Source organism: Schistocerca gregaria, chromosome X (genome assembly GCF_023897955.1).
Source record: "Schistocerca gregaria isolate iqSchGreg1 chromosome X, iqSchGreg1.2, whole genome shotgun sequence".
NCBI classification, from domain to species: domain Eukaryota; kingdom Metazoa; phylum Arthropoda; class Insecta; order Orthoptera; family Acrididae; genus Schistocerca; species Schistocerca gregaria.
This window is the reverse complement of record NC_064931.1, coordinates 185,760,841-185,781,813: the sequence shown is the minus strand read 5'-3', so window position 1 is coordinate 185,781,813 and position 20,973 is coordinate 185,760,841.

Below are 20,973 nucleotides of genomic sequence, written 5' to 3'. Positions count from 1 at the left end.
CAACTGAATAGGGGTTGCCTTATTGTTCAGTTGTTTAAGAACATAAATCAAAGCATGTAACTGAGTATTACTGTCAACTAATATTTTTCTTCTCGGGTCTGTTAACAAGCCAAACTGATGAAAATCTGAACCGATTACATCTTTAACAAACTATCGACGTTGCCGGCCTGGCAGAACATTCAGCCAGATGGTGCTTCCCTTACTTTTCCATTGGCAAGGTTGGACACAGATCTCAGGTCTGTAACTTGAGCCATTACGGAAATGAAAATAGCAGTACTTTCCTGAACTATTGTACCTCGTCTTGCTGCAGCCTCCGCTATGAGAACGCTGTGCTGATTGATACTGTCACTCCCTAGCTCTGTATTTCCGGATTTTGTTTTCAGGCTCTTCGATCCTTACCAGAAGATCTTTCACTGATGTAGAAGAATCACATGCCACAGGAAACACTTCCGATGAAGTTGATTGAAGTACCTGAGTGCTTCGCATTTCCATGACCCAGTCAGCCATTTGCGGTAGTTTGTCCAAATTTTCTACGGAAATTATTAAAATATTTTTGGCGCTTCTAAAATTTTTTTTTGACCTGAGGGTCTTTCAAATTTTACCTGAAGCTTTCATTCCTCCATTATCTTTCATTTTCCAAAGCAACTGACTAGGGTTTCATGTCATCAATTTCTAATTCACTATTTTCTTAATTTGTCGTTCTTCACTTTCCTTAGAAGTCATTATAAGTCTTTCCTTAGCTAACTAATAACTATCGCTTTCGTCACCGTTCACGAGATCATATATATTTTCGACAAATCAAGGCTCTAACGGTGGTAATGAGTAACTAAATTTGTTTGCTTCGATCTGTATTCCCGCGATTATGAATTGTGTTTCGGCCTGCCAAAACAAATTATCAGGCTTTCCACTAATGAACGGAAGATCCACACTAGCTTTGTACACTTCTATTTTAGTATCACTGTTTGGGATATTACTGTTCACTTCCTCTTCCATCATGTTTGTTTCTTGTTTACACCACTTCTTAGTCACCAGTTGCCGGTTCTGTTGTACAATTAAACGCGAAACACTGTATTTTTAATTCAAACTATTATTTGAAAACTTTACTGGCCTATCAATTAAATAAGATTTTGTCATCTTGACAGACCATATAATGTATACCTAATAAATTATTTTCACAGTTAATATTTTGTAAATTCATTAAGGTTTTTGACTGGGTGAAAGTTCATAGTCATGAAAAAATTATAACACTGTTTAATAATCAACATTGTAGTTTTATGGTGATCGTCCTATTTTGATTTCAGTGACAGTAGGAACTTTATATCATATCCATGTAAATCAAATACAAATAGACATTCTGAAATTGAAACAAATGTGGTACATCACATGCCTCTGTCTACAATCATTTATTGTTTCTAGTCTATATCAGTGATCTTCCATCTGCACCATCACCAAAAGATCTGAATTTAGTCCTCTTTTCAGATGGTACGCTCATATAAATTAAAAAAAGAAATATCTCCAGTCTTCTCACAGAAGTACAGCTAATGTAACATACGAATATAGGAGGGTGTGCTACAAAAATGGTTCAAATGGCTCTGAGCACTATGGGACTTAACATCTGAGGTCATCAGTCCCCTAGAACTTAGAACTACTTAAACCTAACTAACCTAAGGACATCACATACATCCATGCCCGAGGCAGGATTCGAACCTGCGACCGTTCGACCGTCGCGCGGTTCCGGACTAAGCGCCTAGAACCGCTAGACCACCGCGGCCGGAGGTGTGCTACAAAATAAAGCCTCCGAATTATTTGTGTGGGAACTATTAAAGCTTCTTTATAAAAAACATTATAAACGTTCTGCGTATTTATTCTTCATGTCTACATGTTTACACCCCTCTGCCGCTAGAGGGCTCAGAATTGTAACGTGTAAATGGCGGCGTGTAATGTAACTACGCCAGTGCGTGAGAAACATCGTGCTGTAATCGAGTTTCAAATTCGAAGAATTCGTCCACATATACAGCACTCTCTCCTTCAGTATGATAATGCCAGACAACACACGAGCGCCGTGACATCTGCACCAGTCCGACACGTTGGGTTCACTCTTGTCGAACATCCTCCTTAAAATCCCGACTTGGCTCCATCCGACTTTCATCTGCTTCCAAAACTTAAAGAACACCTTCAGGGAGTTCACTTTGAAATTGATGAAGCTGTATAAGCAGCTTTTTCAGAATAAATATATTTCTTAACGTCCATTTCTATTACCGAATTGCTCTAAAAGTACATCAAGTTGACGTCTGAGAAAACCATAAGGAATTTCAGTTACTTCGATAAATCTGCATTTTCCTAATGGATTCAAAGACAAAATACGAATCGCATGCATCATAAAATAATTTTCTAAGCATTATAATTTAAATACAGCAGCCATCCACAAGTATTGGCCGGCCGGTGTGGCCGTGCGGTTCTAGGCGCTTCAGTCTGGAACCGCGTGACCGCTACGGTCGCAGGTTCGAATCCTGCCTCGGGCATGGATGTGTGTGATGTCCTTAGGTTAGTTAGGTTTAAGTAGTTCTAAGTTCTAGGGGACTGATGACCACAGATGTTAAGTCCGATAGTGCTCAGAGCCATTTGAACCACAAGTATTGTATAAATACTACTTTTTTTGTAAATAAAACCGCGTTTCCCTCCAGCCACTTAATTTATTTATCCCAGATTCGTTTCGCCTTATTTTGTTCTAAGGCAACATCAGTGGGATGCCTTAGAAGAAGAAAAAGATGAAAAGCGTCTGGGATAAATAAATTAAGTGGTAGCAGGAAAAGGCGGTTTTATTTACAAAACTAGTATTTCTATGCTCACTGCGGAGGATGACCACGCGAACAAACTTGTTATTGTATAAATAGTTTATTCACATTTAAATATTACCAATTTTTTTACCTATCACGAGATGAGTACCATGCTGGGCTGTGAAAAATTCAATAACCATTGGAAAAGGCTCATATTTTGCGGAATTATAGAAGAAACGATCTTACAGTTGATTAATACATAATTTATTGATATAAGAAAACAAATCTACATTAGCATCATAAATGCTTGTCTGCTTTACACGGAAAAATAGGCGCAGGAGCTAAAGTAAAATCTGTTTCATAGAGTTTCTGTCTTGATTATGTCGTGATCACGTTACAAATAAAGTATCGTAAAAACGTGAGTGCAATTACTCTCTTTGAGAGAGTACATTGCCTTTTATTTTCTCCGAGATATAAAACAGTGAAACAATTATTTTCGTAAGTTCGTTCTCTGATCGGGGTAAGGAGCACAAATGAATAAATCAGCTGGTATAATATGAAACTAATAGCAAATAGTAATCGCAAAAACTCGAGCATTAAACGGCAGACCCGCGTGAGACGAGTATTCGTGAGGTGCCTGTACGGGAACTAATGTAAACGATGTAGTGGAACTCTATACCCGACTCCACGAAATTGCGACCGCTACGTAGGATGTGGGAAGGCCAGATCGTTTGTTACACTTGAGTCAGTTTTTCCCATCAAGTCACTGAATACCCATGGGTATGTAGAACTTAATCTGCATTGTGTGAACGAACACTTTTGGGGAGACGCGCGCGTCTGTGTGCTGGTAAAACCACAGTCTCGGGTTGCAGAGTTATTGACAAGCAAGCTCACCAGAGAGTAGTATTACAGCGTCATCAGCTTACAACCCGTTCTGAAAGAGGTTCTTCACTTTTTTACTGGCAAAGTGGCCGTGTGGCGACGGGCCCCGGTGTTTGTACTGCCCCGAGGGAATATCGCAGCAGACATTTCTGCAACTCCCCTATCGTTTTAGTGGTTTCCCACATCGTCGCGCTGTTTTGCTGGATCTCGCACCCTGTAAATGCCGTCACTTAGTATCTTGTGCAGTCTAGCGAGAAGTGGGAAGTTTGCCGCACCTATTGTAGCTGGAGTTATAAAGCAGAGAGTACTGTATTATAAAAAAAAACTACAAAATTGCCTTGATTTGAGTTCCTTAGGCAGCCTCCAGCTTATTAACTACTTTTAGCTGACTCAAAACTTTTCGAAAGTTTCTGAAGCATTCTGTACAATGTATAGCAGTATGTATTCGAAAACAATCAAACTTTTGTGTCACACAGCAATTATTTATATGTAAATTATATGTAAAAGAATACCTCCGATTAACTATCAACGTGAGTCTAAACTGAGTACTCATTCTGAGATGAAAAATAAATGGCCGAGCGGTTCTAGGCACTACAGTCCGGAACCACGCGACCGCTGCGGTCGCAGGTTCGAATCCTGCCTCGGACATGAATGTGTGTGATGTCCTTAGGTTAGTTAGGTTTAAGTAGTCCTAAGTTCTAGGGGATTGATGACCACTGCTGTTAAGCTCCATAGTGCTCAGAGCCATTTGAACCATTTTTGAAATATAAAAACACAACTTAAAAAGGAAATTTTCGTGCATTGTCGACCTGTTTAGTTCTCACATGTGTTCTCATATTCGGTGGCTGGTGTCATCGTTTCTGTAATTGAAAATTTCGATGAGAATTTTCGACTGATGCAGTACACTTTTATTTTTTTCGGAAATTTCCGTGTTACCATCGTATTATAAGGAGTACTTGCTTCAGAACAAAATTCACTTCTTACAGTACTTGAAAGATGCAATCGAGTGTATGGTACACCATGGGGAAATCGTAGCAAGTTCTTATAAGAATACAGATAAATTCTTATATAGAAAAAAATTTCTTATGAAATTCTTATGAGAATACAGAAATTATCAGCATAGATTTAAAAAACTGAGAAAATCGTTACTGGATGCTTTTGTAAGAAAAAGCTTAAAGCGTTTGATGTAAGTACAAATAAACTCTTTTGTTGGACGAATGATGATAGGTATAACCAAACAATTAAAGAGAACTTACAGATATCACGGTTTATTTGTTGTCACAAATCCGCTGAGCATTGATTAAATCTAGCAAGGCAGTGGAAAACGAACTCTTTGGCCATGTTAACCTTCTCAATAAAAAGACCGTTTGTGAATTGCTGGTGTGTGATTGTTTGGGCATGGACTTGATATTCTGTGATATGTAATACGTAAAGAATACATATTTTTATCTGTAATTAGTATGTAACTTCAATTATTTACAATAATTAGTTTAGTGTAATATTTTATAGTGATATTGTATAATACACGTGTGCCATTATGAAATAAAACCTGTGAAGTTCACATCATGCTGATGGATATACGACGGTTTTCTGAAAACGAGGGATGAAAATTGCATCAGGCCGCGATGTTTAGTTTTAAACCACCTGTTTTTAGAAGGATGTAATTCTCTTTTAGAGTTTGAAGGCAGCTACAGAGAATTCGTGTGAGTCTACGTTAACATAAAATTAACCTTAATTAACTTCACTGATACGTTGACGCTTGGTACAATATTTTATAGTTTATGAATTAAAAAACACACGACACTGATATGCAACACTATTTGACACATTTTGCTCAGTGGTAAGGTCAGCACTTAGGCTTTGTAAAAGAGCGCAATGTACAAACTCACTTGTAACTGAGAGAAATTATATATAGGCCAGAGTGACTAAGCAGTATTCACCAACTTGAAGGAGCACCATAGACGTTGGAGACTTAGAAAAGGAGACATCACTTTTGCAGACCATCTACTTAGAGAAGGTATCAGATATAAGGTGCAACATGAACCATTACATAACATTCACAAAGGAAGAAAGATGAACTACCTTTAAATAATGGATATTAATAAACATATGTCCACTTTCCCAAGCTTAGTACTGATTGATCAGACGCAGATTCCTTATTCGTCACTATTAACTAAACCTGCTGCTAATAATTCCATCCAGACCGCTTTGTACATTACGCTTCTACTCAAATGTCTCATTTTCCCTTTATTTCAGTTACTGTAATTCACGTGGCATGTTAAAATTTACTTTCGATAATTACTGTTGTCCCAGTTGCCTGCCTTGTCTCACTGTAATATTTTACCTGTTTGTGATAGGTGATCTGTTAAGGAGAAGATTATCTTGTTCATTCACCCACTTAGGACACGTCATCAAAGTTTACTATTTGTTGTTCAGCTTCTTTTTCATGTCAGAACAATTCTTAATTTGTCGTGTAATTCATTATTTAATGTGTCACATATTTTGTCTAAGCTAAATAGTTTTACATTGCTTTCTTACTGAAATAATTGCTCTCGCTTTAGTCCTAAATCAAATATTAACAATTGTCATCTTTCGAAACCAACTTAGATTCTACGTAGATGCACGAGTTTAAAATCTTTGATCGCACAGAAACTACCCAGTCACACATATTAACCTTTCTACCTGACGATGGCATTATACCCGAAAACCGCTTTGTAAAATAATAAAAGAATCCGTGGGAAAAATGATTGTCGGTAAGCCTCTGTGTTGACTCTAATTTTTCAAATTTTCTCGTCGTGGTCAATACGCTAGGTGCATGTGGGGGGTTGTAATACGTTGTCCGACTCCTGAAAAGTGCTGTCCCGAAATTTCAATAGTAAACCTCTCCGTAATGCACAACGCCTTTCTTGAAACGTCTGCCAGTGGGGTTTGTTTAGAATCTCCGTGACGCTCTCTCGCCAGCTAAACGATTCCGTGACGAAACGCACCGCTCTTCGTTGAATTTCTCTAGCTCCTCTATCAGTCCTACCTGATAGGGATCCCAGACAGGTGAACAATACTCAAAAATCGGGCGAACAAGCGCCTTTAAGCCACTTCTTTCGTGGATGTGTAACATTTCCTTAAGCTTCTTCCGATGAATCTGAGTCTGGTGTCTGCTTTCCGCACTGTCTGTTTTTTGTGGTCATTCCACTTAAGGTCGCTCTGGATAGTTACGCCTAGAAATTTGCAGTATTTTTCGTTTTCTGTATAGTTTCAAAATGTTGGATAATGAATGAAATTAATTTCACACTTGCATTCTGCAGTTAATACAAAATCGTCTTCTGTTGTAGTTACTTTAATATAAGGTGAGGAGAAGCAATTTTTATCACAACGGACTAGTTTTCTGTTGCTTTCGTAAATCTTTTTAGGCAAATGGCAGGACGGTTCCTTCAGCAAATCACAGCTGATTTGTTTTCTTATTCTTTTCCAGAAGAACAAGTACTAAGTACTCCATCTTTCACTCGCAAGCTGCCGTTGATAAGTTAGAATCAAAAGTTTAAGTGGAAATCCAGCCAGTCCAATAAATGGAAAAGATGGGGGAAAACCACATGCGTCGATGATGTGGAACGGTATCTTCTCTGATCGTGAACCTTGAAGCAGTTACATGCATAGTCCTGTATAGCTTGTGCACGTCACGTGTATGTAGGCTAGACAGCCGCAGTCAATACGGATCCAGGATGAAAGCGAGCCCCAGCCTGGTGAAGTGGGCGGAAAGGCACAAACATTATTTTAATTTCTTAAACGCAGAGTTTATACATGAAATGTAATCGCAGTTGCGAATACTGTCAACCATCAGTTGTATAATGGAATGACGACAATGAAAATTTGTGCCATATTGGGACTCGAACCGGGGTTTCTCGCTTTACTCGAGCGGTCGCCCTAACAGCTTCAGTTGTCCGCGCACAACTCACGAACCGACCTAAACTTTCATATCTCGTCATAATCTGCTAATCTACAGCCGTACGTGGGGGGGGGGGGGGGGATTAATTGAAAGCCGCTGCCTGGTATTGGCGAATAAATACGATGTTGGCAGTGCCGGAGTTGTTAAGAATTTATTACGATCCAATGTTCTTTCGGACATGTATACTAGCACTGTGTATGCGATAAACATTTACGAAACTGCAAACACAGGTAATCATCGGATTTCAGACCCACGTGGCAGTATTTCAGGAACAATGGATTCTGTCAATTGTTGTCGTTCGTTCGTGGTGAACTGACATGTATATTGTGAATACGTATCTATACTCCGTTATCAGCCTCATGGCGTGTGGCGGAGGGTGCTGTCAGTACAATTATTATATGGCTCAAATGGCTCTGAGCACTATGGGATTTAACTTCTGAGGTCATCAGTCCCCTAGAACTTAGAATTATTTAAACCTAACCAACCTAAGGACATCACACACATCCATGCCCGAGGTAGGATTCGAACCTGCGACCGCAGCTGTCGGGCGGTTCCAGACTGTAGCGCCTAGAACCACAATTATTATATATACTATTATTATATTACTCCTGAGATTCATGTTCCATTTCAGAAACGAGTGTAGGAAGAACATTAAGCCTCCATAAGAGCTCTAATTACTCTGTTTTTCCCGTTGGCCTCATTTCGCAAGATATATTTGAAAGTAACTGATACGTTACCTGCATCTACTTGAAACGTACATGCTGGGGATTTTACAGCATACCTCCCCGTGATCAACAACGCCACTACTGCAGCTTTTGCCGCTGGAATTCCATGAGCATCTCGGTAACGCTCTCGCCCATACTAGACGAAACCAGGACGAAACAAAACGCTCTGCTTTTCATCTATATATACATTCACATCTTTAATCTGTGAACCTATGTGAATTGCGATGGTAGAGTGAAGGTCACGTTGTACCAGTTATTAGGACTTTTTACCGCTCCATTCACGTACTGGGTGTCCAGAAAAGGACTCCCTGATTTCAAAATTAAATATCTCCAAAACGTTTCTGTAGTCATGTCCTAGTTCATGAACCTCGGGCAACGTATGAGTGGCCAAGTAAGTGGTTCCGACAGTCGGGATACCAGTTACTTTGGAATAAGGCTGGGCATCTCGGACATATTCTGAGTCGTGGTCACCTTTGTGCTCATACGGCAAAGACTACCAAATCCACCGGTTAGTCCCTCAACCGTTGGGGGTAAATCTCAATGGGACTCGGGGCAAGTAAGGCTAGCAACCTGCTTCCCCGATACTTTAAATATGATGCTGGCAACAATCAGAGCAAAATGCCTCTGACCTTTGGAGGTGACGGAGTCCCACCTCTAACTGACAAACCAGGGACTCCTAAGATACGACTTGGCAAACAAATGGTAATGAGATGGGGAGCTATTAATATCAATGGGGGCTACCCTGGGAAGAAGGTAGAGCTGGCAGAGGCTGCAAGTAAGATGGGGCTGGACGTTTTAGGTGTTAGTGATATTCGGGTAAGGAGTGAGGAAGAAGAGGAAGTGGGAGAACACAAGGTCTACCTGTCAGGAGTCAAAGCAGGAATAGCACAATGGGGTGTAGGGCTTTACATCAGGAAAGAAATGGAACCCAGCGTAGTTGCAGTAAGGTATGTAAACGAACGACTGATGTGGATAGATTTGACAGTGTCTAGCAAGAAAATTAGGATTGTGTCAGTATATTCGCATTGTGAAGGGACAGATCAAGATAAGATGGATAGTTTTTATGAGGCACTCAGTAATGTAGTTGTTAGAGTAAAGGACAAGGACAGTGTTCTGCTCATGGGTGATTTTAATGCCAGGATTGGAAATCAAACTGAAGGGTATGAAAAGGTTATGGATAAATTTGGAGAGGATATGGAGGCCAACAGGAACGGGAAACAACTCTTGGATTTCTGTGCCAGTATGGGCTTAGAACATTCACCGGTATACTTGGGAAGGCAGGGGAACCAGATCTGTCATTGACTATATAATAACAGATCAGGAATTCAGGAAGGCTGTGAGGGACACACGTGTATTCAGGGGATTCTTTGATGACACTGATCACTATTTAATCTGCAGTGAAATTGGGATTGTGAGGCCGAAAGTGCAGGAGGTCAGGTCCATATGTAGGAGGATAAGAGTGGAGAAACTTCAGGATAAGGAAATCAGGCACAAGTACATAACAGCGATCTCAGAAAGGTACCAGTTAGTTGAATGTAGTTAATTACAGTCATTGGAAAAGGAATGGACAAGGCACAGGGACACAGTACTAGAAGTGGCTAAAGAATGTCTTGGAACAGTAGTGTGTAAAAGTAGGATGAAGCAAACAGCTTGGTGGAATGACACAGTCAAGGAAGCCTGTAAAAGGAAAAAAGAAGGCGTATCAAAAATGGCTACATACTAGAACTCAGGTAGACAGAGAAAGTTATGTTGAAGAAAGAAACAAAGCCAAACAGATTATTGCAGCATCCAAGAAGAAATCTTGGGAAGACTTTGGAAACAGGTTGGAGACTACGGGTCAAGCTGCTGGAAAACCATTCTGCAGTGTAATTAGCAGTCTTCGAAAGGGAGGTAAGAAGGAAATGACAAGTATTTTGGACAGGTCAGGAAAACTGCTGGTGAATCCTGTGGATGCCCTGGGCAGATGGAGGGAATATTTTGAAGAGTTGCTCAATGTCGGTGAAAATACGATCAGCAATGTTACAGATTTTGAGGTAGAATGGGATAGAAATGATGATGGAAATAGGATCACATTTGAGGAAGTGGAGAAAATGGTCAATAGATTGCAGTGCAATAAAGCAGCTGGGGTGGATGAAATTAAGTCGGAACTCATCAAATACAGTGGAACGTCAGGTCTTAAATGGCTACACAGGATAATTGAAATGGCCTGGGAGTCGGGACAGGTTCCATCAGACTGGACGAAAGCAGTAATCACACCAATCTTTAAACATGGAAACAGAAAATATTGTAACAACTACAGAGGTATCTCTTTAATCAGCGTTGTGGGTAAAATCTTCTCAGGTATTGTTGAAAGGAAAGTGCGAGTATTAGTTGAGGACCAGTTGGATGAAAATCAGTGTGGGTTTAGGCCTCTTAGAGGTTGTCAGGACCAGATCTTTAGCTTACGGCAAATAATGGAGAAGTGTTATGAGTGGAACAGGGAACTGTATCTATGCTTTATAGATCTAGAAAAGGCATATGACCGGGTTCCTAGGAGGAAGTTATTGTCTGTCCTACGAGATTATGGAATAGGAGGCAAACTTTTGCAAGCAATTAAAGGTCTTTACATGGATAGTCAGGCAGCAGTTAGAGTTGACGGTAAATTGAGTTCATGGTTCAGAGTAGATTCAGGGGTAAGACAAGGCTGCAACCTGTATCCACTGTTGTTCATATTATTTATGGATCATATGTTGAAAACTATAGACTGACTGGGTGAGATTAAGATATGTGAACACAAAATAAGCAGTCTCGCATATGCGGATGACTTAGTTGTGATGGCAGATTCGATTGAAAGTTTGCAAAGTAATATTTCAGAGCTAGATCAGAAATGTAAGGCCTATGGTATGAAGATTAGCATCTCCAAAACTAAAGTAATGTCAGTGGGAAAGAAATATAAACGGATTGAGTGCCACATAGGAGGAACAAAGTTAGAACAGGCGGATGGTTTCAAGTACTTAGGATGCATATCCTCACAGGATGGTAACATAGTGAAAGAACTGGAAGCGAGGTGTAGCAAAGCTAATGCAGTGAGCGCTCAGCTACGATCTACTCTCTTCTGCAAGAAGGAAGTCAATACCAAGACTAAGTTATCTATGAAGCGTTCAATCTTTCGACCAACTTTGTTGTGTGGGAGCGAAAGCTGGGTGAATTCAGGTTACCTTATCAACAAAGTTGAGGTTACGGATATGAAATTAGCTAGGATGATTCCAGGTACAGTAGATGGGAACAATGGCAGGAGGGTGTCCACAATGGGGAAATCAAAGAAAAACTGGGAATGAACTCTATAGATGTAGCAGTCAGGATGAACAGGCTTAGATGGTGGGGTCATGTTACACGCATGGGAGAAGCAAGGTTACCCAAGAGACTCATGGGTTCAGCAGTAGAGGGTAGGAGGAGTAGTCGGGGCAGACCAAGGAGAAGGTACCTGGATTCGGTTAAGAATGATTTTGAAGTAATAGGTTTAACATCAGAAGATGCACCAATGTTAACACTGAATAGGGGATCATGGAGGAATTTTATAAGAGGGCTATGCTCCAGACTGAACGCTGACAGGCATAATCAGATGATGATGATGATGAACAAAGATCGATAGAGGAATGCAGTAAACGGCATGTTTATTGTGAAAGCTGTAAGAAGTTTATACAGCAGTTTGAAATAATAGTTACAAAAGCTGCTAACAGATGGCGCTGTAATCGCCATACGTAATGCCTAGTATAAATAGTGATCCGGAGCCCAGAGCGATCAGTTCCACTATTGAAACGTGAAAGGAGGTTAGCGTACCGAAGGAAGAGATTAAAACCATGTACTCCATTGAACAACGCGTTTTTCTGGTGCTAGAGTACCACAGGTTAGAAGACAGTCCTACGGCAACAAGGCGAAGTTTTCAAGCACGATTTAATGTTCCAAAAGGATCCGATGCGAAAACCATTCGTACGCTCTTCGCAAAATTTCAACGAACAGGCAGCGTAACTGATGATCTAGAGGGGCATGTTGGCCGCAAGCAAACCGCAGTTACGCCTGAAAATATCGCCACAGTTTCTGGAATTATTCAGCGAAATCCAATGTCATCCGTCCGTTGAATTGCATCTGAGACTGGATGAAGCGTTCCAGCACGCAGAAAATACTGAGAAAGAGCCTATACATGTTTCCATTCAAAATTCAAACGCACCAGGCCATACACGTACGAGCTGTGCAACAAAGGGTTGCCTTTGCTAATCAGATACTCACAATGATTGATAGTGAAGGATTTGATGTTGGCTGCATCTGGTTTACAGATGAAGCACACTTCCACCTGAATGGATACGTGAATAAGCAGAACTGGCGATTTTGGGTTTCCGAAAAGCCATATTGGTGTGAAGCGAACCCCTGTATTGTCCAAAAGTTACTGTGTGGGCTGCAGTATGCAGCAGAGGCATTATTGGCCCTTTTTTTCATTCGAGAAACGGTCACTGGTGCACGTTACGTTGCAATTTTGGAACAATTTGTCGCCATACAGCAAGAGTTAGAGTATTGACCAGGTACTGAATTGTTTATGCAAGATGGAGCCCGACCACATCGGACCGAACAAGTGTTTCGCTTTCTTGAGAAATACTTCGGGAATCGAGTCATTGCTTTGGAATATCCCAAATTTACAGGTGCAGGCATGGATCGGCTTCCATATTCGCCGGATTTGACTCCGTGTGACTTTTTTTTTGTGGGACACAGTGAAAGACATGGTCTACCCGAAGCATCCCGACACGCTGGACGAGCTTGAATCGGCGATCTCTGTGGCATGTGAATCCATTTCGGTTGAGACACTATGAAATGTGATGGCGAGTTTCATTCTTCGTTTGCGCCACCTATGTAGTGGAAATGGTGAACATTTTGAAAACATTGTGATGTGATTGTTTGCAAAGATTGTTTTCATACGATTATTTCACTTATGTATGCTGATATGAGCTGTACAGCGCCATCTGTTAGCAGCTTTTGTAACTATTATTTCAAACTGCTGTATAAACTTCTTACAGCTTTCACAATAAGCATACGGTTTACTGCATTCCTCTATCGATCTTTGTTTTCGAGATATTTGATTTTGAAATCAGGGAGCACTTTTCTGGACACCCTGTATATAGTGCGGGAAAATGACTGATTAAATATTCCTGTGCATGCTGTACTTAGTCTAAACTCATCTTCACGATCCCTATGGGAGGTACATGTAGGGATTTGTAGTATGAGGGTCGTTCAATAAGTAACGCCCCACATTTTTTAAAAAAAAGCCATTAATATACATAGAAAAACGTCCTTGTTGGTGCTTCACATTTGAGTTTTGTTCTGGCATATGGCAGAGCCGTAGTACAGTGTCAAAATGGCGTCTACATAGACTCACGTTACAAGCAGCGTGCCGTTATTGAATTCCTGTGTGCAGAAAAAGAAACCGTGTTTAACCATAAACGTTTGTGTGCAGTGTATGGTAGGAGTACAGTTGGGCGATGGGTAAAGAATGTTACAGCCTCAGGAAATGCAGAAACAGAGCTCCATGATCAGCCACGCTCGGGACGTCCTGTAACAGCCACCACACTGCTCCAGACATGCTGCATCGTTTCCGACGTGTTCGATCGGACAATAATCGAGCAGAAGTCTTGCTGGAACACGATAATGCACACCCACACACAAGTCTGAGAACCCGGGAACAGTTCGCCAAACTGGGTTGGACATCGTTGCCTCATCCACCCCTACAGTCCAGACCTGGCACTCTCGGACTTCCATCTCTTTGGGCCGCTTCACGATTCTCTGCGGGGAACACAGTTTGAAGATGACGAGAGTGTCAGTCATGCGATGAAAACGTGTCTACGCCTACAGAACAAGAGTATTCACCAGCAGGGAATATATGCTCTTCCACAATGTTGGCGTGCGACCATACAACGTGATGGAGACTACGTAGGAAAATAGGACATGGACAAGCCATGTTGATGTATATTGTCACCAAATTCTGACTCTTAGCAATAAGTATGTTCTGAGAAAAAAAAATTGGGGCATTACTTATTGAACGACCGTCGCGTATTCCTAGTCATCACTTAAAACCAGTTGTTGAAACTTTTGTTGTAGTCTTTCTCTGGATATTTCCCACCAATTTTCAAGAGTCTACCAGTTCAGTTCTTTCAACAAATCAGAGGCAGTCTCCCGTTGGTCAAACAAACCTGTGACCATTCGTGCTGCTCTTATCACTATACGTTCAATACCCCCTGTTAGTCCCGCTTGGTAAGGTCCCCCACACTTGACCAATATTGCAGGGTATGTCGCGCGAGTGATTTGTGAGCAATCTCCTTTATAGACTGATTGCATTTCGTTAGTATTCGACCAATAAACAGAAGTTCCCTAACTTATTTACTCACGACTGGGCCCATGTGACTGTTCCACTTCATATCCTTACCAAGTTTTACACATAAGTATTTTACAGGCTTCTTCAAGCAGTAGGACGCGTTGCTTTCCCAAAGAGGGTATCTTCAAGCTGGTGCGTCAATGGGATGATTGCCTCGATGCTCACGGCGATCTTGCCTGAATAGCATGTCAGTCCGGGACCGTAAGGCCTTCGAACGGAAAATTTTTGACCGCTCCTTATATTTTTACACTTCAGGCCCAGCTCAAGATTTAACCTAACAGTTATAGTGGATCGCCACACTGCTTTACTCCCTGTAACACTAAGAGGTTAAGAATATCGTACACACCGTTATCTAGATTTTAACAAAAGCATTCACAGTTATGAAAATTAAAGCATTTAGTACGTGCTGAGGAATCACAGTAATGATTGATAACAGTATTTTACAAAATAGTTATGAAATTCAGTTCAACGTAGTTGACGATTATATTTCCAACTGCTAGTGGGTTGAGGTATTCGCGGCGGCATCCAAACCTTCAGTTTTTCATGACTGATTCTTAATATCGGGCTTCAAGGCAGTTTTCGTCTTCTTGTTGTTCTTCCTCGAAGTTCGCATTAGTAAAGCGCATTCATAGCTCCCAGATCCTTCGGTAGTCACGAGTTGTCTGCTACATGTAGCTCAAAAAGTGTGTTTGCTTCTTAATAACGAGCACGTCGATTTCCGTTCGCTCTGTGGTCTCTCTACCGAAGGCTAACCGCAGCCCATTATGGTGAATACTGTTCTGTCCCAGGCTCTGCCGCTAAAACTCATTAACGTCGTCCACTCGAGAACGAGGAACAATTTCTGTGCCTATGACCGCGATCACTGGCGGTAGCATTCTCCGCCGTTTATATTCGTAATAATAAGGCTACTGATTCGGTCGCGTGGAAAAATTTCCTTGGACCGATGGAATGCTCCGCTTTTGTCGGTTAATGTTCTAGGTTATCGTTCATAGAATACTGAGTGAAGTACACGGCTATCTGCTATTGCATGTAGAAACGTCTCCCCGCCAGTTCCCCGTGTTGCCAGTATAATGAAATCATAATTAAGTTCCGACGAGGTAAAACGTTCTAGATTTGGTTAAATCTGATACCGATAACGCTTAGTATCTCTTAAGGTGGTCCACTTTTCGCAATGACATAAATAAATGTCAGCTTCGTCTCTGGAGCAGTATTGTTTACACAGCTGTTAAAGAAGTATCTTTTCGTTCGAATGGATACAAATATGTACAATGCCACTAAAAATTTCGTGTTTGGGATGTCCATTGCCAACTGGGTTTCTGTTGAAATTTATATGCGTGAGGGACTTTCCAAAACTGCAGTCGCAGAATTAAACATCGAAATGGTGCAACATGTGATAATGAATGATCATCGATTAAAACAGTATGAGCCATTCGACTCCATAAGCATATGAGTACGACGGGAACGGTATATTTCACACGAAGAATAAACTGTAAGATAACTTTGAGCAACATGGGAGCCGCTTTTGGTGAATGCCGACGAAAAAGACGTAAGAAAATTGTATCGTAAGCAGTATTTACATCCTTATAAAAGGAATGCAATTAATGTTGAGCACAGTATTGTTACAGGGGTTGAGATGTGTACTCATCAACTCATAGCAGAAACAATGCAGCAATTACAACAGTGAGAACAACGCGGAAAGCATGGTTATTGTCGTGATAATAGCAGGCGAATACTGCGAAAGGCTTGTGGACCTATTTCATGAGAAACACTTCAGCCGCACTAGAAAGGAGCAGGGTTCAACCACTGTAGCGTAACGCATATTATTGGTTCCCCGCAGTTTCCCTTAGTTGACCGACGAAGATGTATGGTTCTCTTGAGAAAGACCCATCCCCATCCTTGCCCTACGTAAAGTAATTTTTGGTCACTAGTAACCTCTTCATCGACAGGACATTGAGTGTACTAGTCCAGTAGGCCGCTTCGGTAGCTGCGCGGTCAGCGCTGTGGATTGTTAACCGAAGGAGCACGGGTTCGATTCCCTGCTGGATCGGAGATTTTCTCCGCTTGGGGGCTATGTGTTGTGTTGTCCTTGCTTTCGTGTCGTCAGGAATGACACTCCCCTCTTCAGATGACTGTATGAACATGACCCGCAAGCCAATTAATAAAAAATGTGTATATACTACTCCAGTATGAATACGACTGTTCGACACAGAAGACGGGAAAAGCTAGAATTACTGCTGATGTAGAGATCATTGCAGATGCAAACGCTTATTCAAAAGGTCAAGAACTGAGGACAGCATCGACCATGGAGTAACCTTAAGTACGCACGAGTGTAGTGCATTGATGAACTAAGGAAGTCATAAACTAGCATCTCCGGTCAGGGTTTTGGAGATCACTCTCAGAATATAAGTGTAGTGCGTTCGCAGACTTTATGAAATCAGAAGTACTACCAACTTGAGTCGAAAGTCAGGGCACGAACTGTTGCTCCCTTCGTCTGTGGCAGTAATGAGTGAGACTTTTGTACACTTAGCTGCTTAGCCCGCCTTATACCTACATCACGTGCGCGCCGCATGAGACAGAAATCATATCCAGGTCGCTGAAGAGGCGAAACAACCTTAGTTGAACAAATAAATCTGTCATGGTCTGTTACAAAGAATCATCGCTTCACTTCTGAATCGAATTATGGACATAACGAAAATCTGAATCTTGAAGACTGGGCTGAGATCTGAAGCCCGATCTTCCAAAATATGCGTAGTGTACCTTAATAACTACAAATCGCCTTGTAGATCATAATCCACGTGCTGTAAACATCATATCTACGAATTAGTTGCTTGTATCGTTTTTCACCCATGGCACATTACACAACTTTTACTTTTCAGTAACATTTATGAACTAATTTCCCTGTCCTATGACTTCGTACGAATTAAACATTTCAGTTTTCTTTCTTCATCCTGATGGAGAAACTTTACTGTAATTTTTGTGTTTCTTCGGTGTTGGACGTCGTGACTACTGTAATTTGGTGAGAGTTGGAGTTTTCGGGGATCAGGAAAGCAATCGGTTCTGCAATTTCATTGGTACATATCGGCATATTATCTTGGAGTGATTTAGAATAAAAGGATAAAATTTGATAACTGCTGATTCTGACCTACCAAGCGTAATAAGAAATACTTTAGAGATAAAATATTAGGGACCCTATACGCTACGAAATTTGCATTTGACGCGACAAAAAGATGCACCAGTTTAACAAAACAGGAAAACATGAGAGATAGAAATCAAATGGAACTATCCTTCTGGGCAAGGGAACCTATTACTGCTAAATAAAATAAGATCTTTTTCGCACTAGCCGGCCTCGAACGGTTCGAATTGTGATATGTTAAGCACTTTGTAAACGCAATTTAAGGTAATTTTTTAAAAAAATTAACCCCACAGAAACAAAATTACACGATCTTAATATCAAGTAGCTATCCTTTGAACTTTATATGTTCATTCAAACACTTGTAACTAAAAAGGTGTTCAGCGACATAATTTAGTGTGTAGTGTTCACGGTGAACTTTCGATTAATTTCATTTACTCGGTACAATACAATGCAGGTTTACTCCTAAGTTTACGTTATATTATATACGCTAAACACTGTAATCTTTCATTTTAACTGTGAAAAAACGCGGTCTTATCTGAAAATGTGTATAACATGCTGTTAGAAAGGAACTGCTGAAAGCTTCACCATATTGTTCTTAGCATCTGGATGGTTTACACGTGTATGCAAAACTTCACAGCATTGGCTCCAGTTTGTGTGTTTTTAGTGAGACAGGTATTCCTCATTTCCGTTATAAGTGTGGCGGTGGTACTCTTACTTGTGTTGTATTATTACCACCATTTAACGTCATCATACTGCCGGCTGGTACTGCATACAAATCTTTGATATCGTGAAGCTACATACAATTCCTTACGGTCGGTAATTTGGCTAGTTCCAATTGGAAGTTCCAATGGAGCTAACCAAAGTCCATTGACACACAGTCAGCGTGGATTCAGAAAATGTCGTTCTGTTGAAACACAACTAGCTCTTTATCCACTCGAAGTAATGAATGTTATCGGCTTGGGATCTCAAACTGATTCCATACTTTTAGATTTCCAGAAGGCTTTTGATATCGTTCCTCACAAGAGACTTATAATCAAACTGCACTTCATCTGTGCGGCTGGATTCGAGATTTTCTCTCACAAAGGTCAGAAGAAGTAGTACTCGACGAAAAATCGTCCAATAAAACAGAAGCGATATCTGTTGTTTCCCAAGGGAGCGTTATAGTCACTCTGTTGTTCGTAGTCTACATAAAAGATTCAGAAGCTAATCTGAGCAACCCTCCTATATAGCATGCAAATGATGCTGTCATTTATCGTCTAATAAAGTCATCAGAAGATCAAAATAAATTGCATAATGACATAGACACGATATATGAAGGTTTCGAAAAGTGGCAATTATTTTTCATTGAGGAAAAATGTGAGGTCATCCACATGTGAACAAAAAGAAATTCGTTTAATTTCGATTACACAGTAGATCACACAATTTTAAAAGCTGTAAATTCGACTGAAGACCTAGTAGTTACAATTATGAACAAATTAAGTTGGGACGATCACGTAGGTAATGTTGTGGAGAATGTAAACCAAAGACTACGTTTTGTTGGCAGAACACTTAGAATATGCAACAGGTCTACTAAAGAATATGCAACAGGTCTACTAAAGAGACTGCCTACACTATGCTTGTTGTTCCTCTGCTAGGGCATTGGTATGTTGTATTTGTATCCTTACCAGATAGGATTGGTAAAGGACATCGAAAAAGTTCAAAGAATGGCAGCTCGTTTAGAATTATGGCGAAACATATGAGAGAATGCCATGGATATGATGAACGAGTGAGGATGGCAAACATTAAAACGAAGTCATTTTTCGTTGTGGAGAGATATTTTCCTGAAATTTGTATCTTCAGCTTTCTCCTCTGAATGTGAACATATTTTACTGTCGTCAGCCTCCATAGGGAGAAACGATCATCATAATCAAATAAGAGAAATCAGAGCTCATATGGAAAGAATTAAGTGTTCATTATTTCCACGTGCTGTTACTGGATTGGTAGAGAAATAGCCTGAAGGTGTATTTGTTTTGTAAATAGAGCCGCCTTTCCTTGCTGCAAGAAAATGTAGTCTTATTTACAAAATCAATATTTCTGTACTTGCTGTGGAGGATGGTCACGCAAATAAACTTGTTAGTCTGAAGGTGGTTTGTAGAACCCTCTGCCACATACTTAAGTGCAAACTGCAGAGAAGCCATGTAGATGTAGACGTAGAAGCTGTTGAATCAATTGCAGCCTTCATCATTCTAAACCAACAATATTTATAAAAACAAGTGTTCTGCGACTCTCTCTCTCTCTCTCTCTCTCTCTCTCTCTCTCTCTCTCTCTCTTTCTCTCTCCTCTGTGTGTGTGTGTGTGTGTGTGTGTGTGTGTGTGTGTGTGTAAGACAAGAATGTACCAGTTGCCTGGATTCTATTAAACTAAAAAATGACAGACAAGTGCATTTAACGATGGGAATATGTGTCACATATACATACTTGTTAAGGATACAGAAAATATGGATCACAAGTCCGACAATAGTGTTTATCACACTGAATGTCTCTTCACGTAAACCTCACTTTACAATCAGAAAACTGTCTGGATAGCGAGCGTTTTGCCTGAGCAGTAAACTGGCCTACATCAGCTTCGTTACAGCCAGCAGTGTCTGTAACTTACACCCATTTCCGAAGGCCGCGTTGCTTGTGAAAGTCCTTCAGTAGAATATCAGGTGATCCGGCTCGACAAAACTCCAGATTATTATAATTACCTTACATAATTCGGTGTCACTAGCTTTAACTGCAAGAATTATCGGCAGAAATACGATCGCTTAGCGACTGCGCAACCCACGAGCTCTCTCCCGACGCCGGCGGAGAGAACGTCCAATCACGACTGCGCTTGTGAAATGGATTTAATGGATCTCATCTCAGTCTCATATTCCGTCAGATTGCGGCGGTTCCTCTGCCTTATTATGTATTGTAGCATGACCATCTTAAGGCAAGCTACGTGAAAATATGAGGTGCCCTATTGCCTACAGGAAATCTGTTAACTCAATCGCGGTCTGCGATTGCCGATTCTTTTTACATCTCGAGTTCGGTTTCCTGCCGTAAGCTGATGATACAGCATGAAGCGAAAGCATTTTACACACGCGTATGTGTGCAAGC